The sequence below is a fragment of the Zingiber officinale genome, chromosome 8A (genome assembly GCF_018446385.1).
Source record: "Zingiber officinale cultivar Zhangliang chromosome 8A, Zo_v1.1, whole genome shotgun sequence".
NCBI classification, from domain to species: Eukaryota; Viridiplantae; Streptophyta; class Magnoliopsida; order Zingiberales; family Zingiberaceae; genus Zingiber; species Zingiber officinale.
The window spans coordinates 45,458,618-45,466,574 of record NC_056000.1 but is presented as its reverse complement, the minus strand read 5'-3'; positions in this window follow the sequence as shown (position 1 = coordinate 45,466,574).

Below are 7,957 nucleotides of genomic sequence, written 5' to 3'. Positions count from 1 at the left end.
ATCCAATGTTCATCCTTGAGCATTAAACCTCTTTACAATGCACATCCTAGAGCATTCATCATTCCAACAATGAAGGGTATGAGACCTTTATTGTAGCTAATGCTCACCCTTGAGTCTTGCTCATACCCTTCATTGTAGCCAATGCTCACCCTTGAGCATTAATCCACTTCATAATTCTCATCCTTGAGCATTCACAACTTAACGATGAAGATATCCACTATCCATTATTTTTAATGCTCAACCTTGAGCATTTACTCTAAAGAAGGTTAACCACCTTCCAAGGTGTTTTAAAAAATAATTTTCATGTCCTTAAAGAGTAACCCCCTAAAGATATGTTCCAAACTTCTGTCATTGTACCAACAATAACTTGGAGTCCCTAAACCTTTAGGAAACCTAAAAACTTGAAGTTTTGAGGTTTATAACATATTCAATATTGAAACCAACCTTATCCTAAATTTCAATCTAGTATTCCTTAACCATTTCTCCTTGTTTTCATCATGAAAACTACCCTTAAATGTATATAAATATATTCCAAGGGGTTAGGAGTGGTTAAAGGGACTAAAAGTGGCTTAAAATGCTGAAATCGGGCTTTCTCAGCCAAAATCAGCCTTTTCAATCGATTGGGTTGGGGCTCAATCGATTGTGACTTGCTCAATCAATCCACTGATCGATTCAGCGAGGTTTTGTTCGCATAAAATGCCCTTGAATCGATCGACTGATCGATCTAGCCAGGGTTGAATTGATTGGTTGATCGATTCAGCGAGCTTCTGCTCGCGAAAATCTCCTTTCTCAATCGATCGGTTGATCAATTGAGCATGCCTAATCGATTGGCTGATCGATTGGGTTTCTGAATTTCTGAAATTTAATTTTAGCCGAAATTCAGAAATACTCTAAAAATTCTACAAAATTCTAAAAATCATGAAACTTTTTGTAGACATTATTTAGGGTATATACTATCAAGGGAAAAATATTTTTCTAAGAAAATACTTCCTATTTTCAAATATTGACACAAATTTGAAAACTCTTTAAAACTTTAATGTTTTCTTTTAGTTTGTATATAACTTTCCAATGATGATCACTATCAAAATATAGTCTTCGCCAAGGTTTTTCAAAGTATATTTAAAATGAATTTCAAAACTAATTTCCAACCATGTTCTTTGGGCTCAATGCACATGGCTTGTATATTAGCTTTCCCAATAATTAGAGTACACATAACTATGTATTTAGATGAAATCAAAACTCAAATAGATGCACTAAATCAACATCTTGAGTCTTGTTCATCATCTTAGCATCTCACTTGTATCTAATGTGCACTAAAACACATACAGGTCACCTTATAGCCTTTGTAAGATGTAGATTTTAGTTTTGCCCTAAACTAGAGATCATGCATATCTATTTAAGTATTTTAGAAATTTTGAACATCCACCTAGGATGTCGCTTGTTATCAAATGTCATTGTCCTTATTTACAAGAAAACTAAAATGATGCATGATGACTTATGACATACATAAAAAAGAAATGATTTTCAAAAGAAAATATACTAATGCTATATGATGTATGTATGACATGACATGATATTTTTGTATGCTTTTCATAATAAACATGAATGAAAAATATGATGTCATGACATATGATGGGCAAACAAAACATGACAATTTATCATAAATAAAATTGTAACGCCTGAAAATTCTCAAATTAATTTTATAAATATTCTATTATTTTTCTGGAATTTTAGAATATTTTTATGGAATTTTTGGAGTAGCAGAAGTAGCAAAATTAAATAAAAACGTAATAGCCTAAGCGGGAATTGAACCCGAGACCTAGCGAACCCTACGACTTATAGATGACTTTAGTAACCAAGGGGCCCCAGCAGGGGTGTGCTGAAAGAAGAGGAGAACAATTATATTTAAAGAGTTAGTTGGGTGGTATTAATCACTTAATATAATAGGAAATTTAAGTGGGAGATTTTATTTTTAACGACAGTTTCTCTTCTCCCTCAAACCCTCACCGCCGAACCCCTCTCCTCCTCACCCTCTCGGCGCACAAGCCCAAGGAAGCCTAGGCTTCCCTCCCTAGGGTCGTAGGAGTACCTTCCGGCGACATCTCGGATACGAGGGCGCTCCTCTCCGCGAGAAGAACGCATAGACGAGAGAGGATCGCCGAGGAGATCATCTTCTCCGGAAACCTAGCGATCAGATTCGTAAGAAAACTAGCGCAGGATATAAGTAACCCCTCACCTGCAGTATAAGTAGCTATTCGCATGCTCTTATGGTTCTAGTTCACTTTTATGGTCTTAGTTTAGCTACATGCAGAATTAGAGCACACCAAGTGCTCGATAAAATACCGGGTATAGTTAAATGTTACGATAGGCATTTTAATAGCTCAGTTAAATGCCCTAGATGCATTTTAAATAGCGTACATAGCCTTGCTTCAGAAATATGGGACTACGGTCCAATGGGTGGGCTCTAGGTTCAGATAACCTAGTAAAAAGCAAGATATGATAAATTAGTTATAAAATCAGTATTTTATTTTATCAGTGGCACTGTATTAGACTTCAGTTGTCCTTGGGTTGGGCTCCTATAGTAGTCCCTAGGTTTAGATAACCTAGTAACCCTACTAGATTCGGGATTTGCTACCTCGAGCCTAGTTAGGGATGCGCGTACAGCAAGTACAGTTGCCGAGTCCATCAGCAACATATTAGTATTTTTATCTATTTATGAAAATAGTTTTCAAACTTCACAACCAGATACGTGAATACAACTTAGTTTCAGTTTAGTTTTTTTATTGTGATGATAATTAGCTTAGCTTATGTATCAGTTTAGTTTCTTGTTGATACACAAATAGCTGTGTTTCAGTAGTTGACTACCATGTTTCAGTATTCTAGTATGATTCTCATCACGTTTATTAGAACAACATATTTTAAAATAAAGCATGATTTCGTTAGATGTATGTTTTGTGAGGTAGATGGTTTCTTACTAAGCTCCCAAGCTTATAGTTTCATTTTCCTTATACTGCAGATAAAGGTAAAGGGAAGGTGGATTAGCGGAGGCTGGAGGCCAATGCGATAAAGATGTGTGTGCAAGGAACTTGGAATGAAGATCTTTGGGGGAAACTAGCAAATTTAAGAACTCAGTATTTCAGTTTTAGTTATTTTCTACACTTCTAAAATATTAAGTATCAAGAATTATGAATGTGTGCACTATATTATGCCTAGACTTCTAGTTACCTTGATGTTAGTCGGTAAGTTATGAATCATGACCTGTTTAGTAGGAGTTTAATGTTTATTAGTTGATATATCCATGTTGTACATGAGATTCTGAAATACAGCAGAAATTAGAGCTCCAATCGATCAACCGATCGATTGGAGGGTCCCCAATCGATCAGCCGATCGATTGGGAGGCAATCTGTCGTGCACAGAGTGCTGTGGAATCGATTAGCCGATCGATCGACCATGGGTCGATCAGCCGATCGATCGGGAATTTAATTTCCGTGAACAGAGAGCCTCTGAATCAATCATCGGATCGATTGGCCAGGCTGGATCGTTCAGCCGATCGATCCAGATTTGACCCTGTGCACAGTAGCGAGTTGAATCAATCCGTGGATCGATCAGACAACTCCAATCAATCAACTGATCGATTGGAATGTCTGATTTCAACTAAAAATGTCTAAGTTCAGCTTTTTGATTAAATAGAAAGTAGGTCTCCCTTCTTTAGCATATGTATAACTTCAGCAATGTATCCCGAACACAAAGTTCGAATTTTATAGCACACAGCATAGAGTTTTAATTAGTTCAGTTCTTTTCCGCACAAGAATAGTTAGCATAATGTAACCCCCGGCCTCACAGCCTAGTCAGTAGGAGGCGGGTCGTTACATAGTGGTATTAGAGCAAGTTCCATACTTCCTCACACACACACCAGCATTGAACCTACAGCTTCCAAGTAAGACTATCTCTCACTTTATTTATGTTTTGTTTGCTTTCATGTTTATAGATGACTAGAGCTTGTTTATATATGATAGCATCTAACCAGATAATAGTAGTTATGTAAACATGATTGTATTAGTTATGTATGTCCTCTATTTCTCTAGAAAATTGTACGAGGATGGCCAGCTAGAAAGACACCAGCTACTGAGCCCCAGTAAGAGGCAGGCAGCTGAGTGCCTCCCCCAGACCTTACAGTAGTAGTGGCTCAGTTACAGAAGCAACTACTGAACAGCAACAGGAGATAGCCACCCTAAGGGCTAATCAGCAGAACACTCCCACTGTTACTCCAGAACCTAACTTAGCAACCCCGGTAGTGATCGAGGTTCCACCAGTCCAACCTGCAACACCAGTAACCCCAACAGTAGGGGCGAGAAGAGAAGCATATCTGATCCAGTGGCAGAAGATCAAGCCCGAGAACTTCTCAGGCACCAGTGAAGCATGGGATGCCCAAGCCTGGTTCAAAACACTGGAGAGTACGATGGAGCTTCTGGACTGGCCATAGTCTGAAAAGGTGAAATGCGCCTCATTATGCCTGACAGGAGACGCACGTATGTGGTGGGAGAGAATTAAAGCGAAGCGCCCAGTGAACCAGATGACATGGGTCGACTTCGAGAGAGAATTCTTTGAAGAGTTCTTTCACATGCGGGTCACAAACCGCCACTACGACGAGTTCACTGAATTTCATCAGGGCAATCTTTCAGTTGAGGAGGCCGTGAAGATTTTCAACAGACTGGCTCGTTTATGCCCTGAACTAGTCAGCACTGAAAGAGAACAAGTTCGGTTGATGCTTAAAATGCTAAGGCCGGAAATAGCAATGAATGTGGCTAGCGACGTTCATAGGCCGCAAACTACTGAAGAACTAGTAAGCAGTGCTTTGACCACCGAGCATTACCAGAATAGCATCAAACAGCAGAAGCAAGCCTTCTCAAAGTCTAAAGGCCAAGGAGGCTCTGGTACTCAGAAACACCAGGGATACAGCTTTAACTGGAAAGGGAACTCCAGTAACAAACGGAAGCCAGGGACTTACCCAAAAGGAGGACCAACTAGCAAACAGCCTAGTTATCCCAAGTGCGCTACTTGTGGGAAATTCCACCCTGGAGTTTGTCGCAAGGGCACACAAGGATGCTTTGAATGTGGCCAGGAAGGGCATATGGCTAAACAATGTCCGAACAAGACTAGTGTTCCTACACCACAGTCGATCCAGTACGGAGGTAACCCCGCACAGTTACATCATATGCAGGCTGCTATAGATGGTCCACACATCAGTCAGGGCATACTAGAAGCCCCCTCAGCCACGACGAACGTGAGGATCTACTCACTCACCAGAGAGGACGTAGCGAATGCCTCGACAGTTGTTACAAGTCAGATCAGTATTTTACAGCAAAGTGCAACTGTCTTATTCGATACTAGGGCAACCCATTCTTATATATCCGGGGCATTTGCCGAAAAGTTAGCAATACCTCCAGAAGCACTTAGTGGTCAGTTTCTGACAACACTACCTTCAGGAGAAATTATGGCATCCACGCATTGGCTTCGAGCAGTGCCAGTCATTATAGCATACAGAGAGCTTTTTGGTGATCTGATAGTGCTAGATATGACTGACTATGATGTCATCTTAGGGATGGACTTTCTGATCAAGTACGGTGCCTTCATAGAGTGTCGTAAACAGAAAGTTGTATTCCAACCTGAAGCAGGAGTGCAGTTTGGGTACGTTGGAGAACCAAAGAGAAAGGCTAAGAAGTTTCTCTCAGTTTTGAAAACACAGAAACTATTGGATTCAGGATGTACGGGGTTCTTAGCGCATGTAGTCAATACTAGCCAGGACAAGGACCAAAAGCTAGAAGAGGTCCGAGTTGTATGTGACTACCCAGCAGTTTTCCCTGAGGAGTTACCAGGCCTAGCACCAGACAGGGAGATTGAATTTGAGATAGAACTCGTCCCCGGCACAAATCCCATCTCCAAAGCACCCTACCGCATGGCTCCAATAGAACTGAAGGAACTTCAAGAGCAACTACAGAAGCTGCTTGACAAGGGCTTCATACGCTCTAGTCACTCACCATGGGGAGCGCCTGTATTGTTCGTGAAGAAGAAGGATGAGAGCATGCGCCTGTGTATAGATTACCGAGCATTAAACCAGGTCACGATTAAGAACAGGTATCCTCTTCCCAAGATAGATGACCTGTTAGATCAACTAAAGGGAGCAGCAGTGTTCTCTAAAATAGATCTCAGATCGGTATATCACCAGGTTAGAGTTAAAGAAGGTGATATACCCAAGACAGCATTCAGAACCAGATACGGACATTATGAGTTCGTAGTCATGCCCTTTGGTGTGACAAATGCTCCAGCTACTTTCATGGACCTCATGAACAGAGTATTCAGAGAATACTTAGATAGGTTTGTCATCGTGTTTATCGACGACATTCTTATCTATTCCAGGACTCAGGAAGAACACACAGAGCACCTGAAGATAGTACTGCAAACCCTTCAGCAGAACCAGCTGTACGCCAAGTTCACGAAATGTGAATTCTGGCTAGATTAGGTATCCTTTCTGGGTCACATCATCTCCAAGGATGGTATCATGGTAGACCCCAGTAAGATAAAAGTTGTGAGTAACTGGAAGAGACCTAAGAACACCAGTGAAATCAAAAGCTTTTTGGGACTAGCAGGCTATTACAGAAAATTTGTAGAGGATTTCTCCAGGATAGCCTCCCCATTGACAACTCTCACCAGGAAGAACAGAAAATTTCAGTGGACAAAGGATTGTGAGAACAATTTCATGGAGCTTAAAAGGAGATTGACCAGTGCTCCCATTCTGACTCTGCCAGAAACCACAGACAGCTTTGATATTTACAGTGACGCCTCTAAATTGGGATTAGGAGCAGTACTGATGCAAAAAGGTAAGGTGATCGCCTATGCCTCCAGACAACTCAAGGACTATGAGAGGAACTACCCTACTCATGACCTTGAGCTTGCAACAGTTGTGTTAGCCCTCAAAATTTGGAGATATTATTTGTATGGAGCTCAGTGTAGAGTGTATACAGATCATCAGAGTCTGAAGTACTTCTTCACTCAGAAGGATCTGAATATGCGATAGCGCAGATGGCTCGAGCTGGTCAAAGATTATGACATAGACATCCTCTACCACCCAGGAAAGGCCAATAAGGTGGCAGACGCACTTAGCAGGAAGTCTAGTGCCATCTTATTATCCCTATCAGCCATGTCACCGCCCCTACAAAAGGAAATTACGGATTTCGGTCTCGAACTTATAGTTGGACAGCTCTCTACGATGACCTTAGCATCTACCCTGCTTGGTGACATCCAGACAACTCAAGGTCAGGACCCTGAAATTTAGAGAATCAAGCACGGGTTAACAGAATCAGAAAGTGGAGAGTTCAGGGTATCTGATAGTGGGATATTGCATTTTGGTGACAGACTATGTGTTCCGGATCAGGAGGAACTACGAAGGAAGATCCTAGATGAGGCTCACAGGACTCCTTACGCGATGCATCCTGGTTCCACCAAAATGTACCAAGACCTAAAGAAACATTTTTGGTGGCCTAGGATGAAAAGAGACATCGCCAGGTATGTTAGTACCTGTCTGACCTGCCAGAGGGTCAAAGCAGAACACCAGAGACCAGGAGGAGTTCTACAGCCTATTCAGATCCCAGAATGGAAGTGGGAGGATATCTCTATGGATTTTATAGTGGGACTACCCAGAACCACGAATGGTTTTGATACCATCTGGGTAATAGTCGACAGATTGACTAAGTCAACCCACTTCTTAGCTATCAGGATATCCTACTCCATGGAGCAGCTAGCTCAGTTATATCTCAAGGAGATTGTTAGACTGCATGGAGTTCCATGGACCATCATTTCAGATAGAGATAGTAGATTCACATCACACTTCTGGGAGTGTGTATAGTCAGCATTGGGCACCAAGTTAAAGTTTAGCACATCTTTCCATCCTCAGACAGAT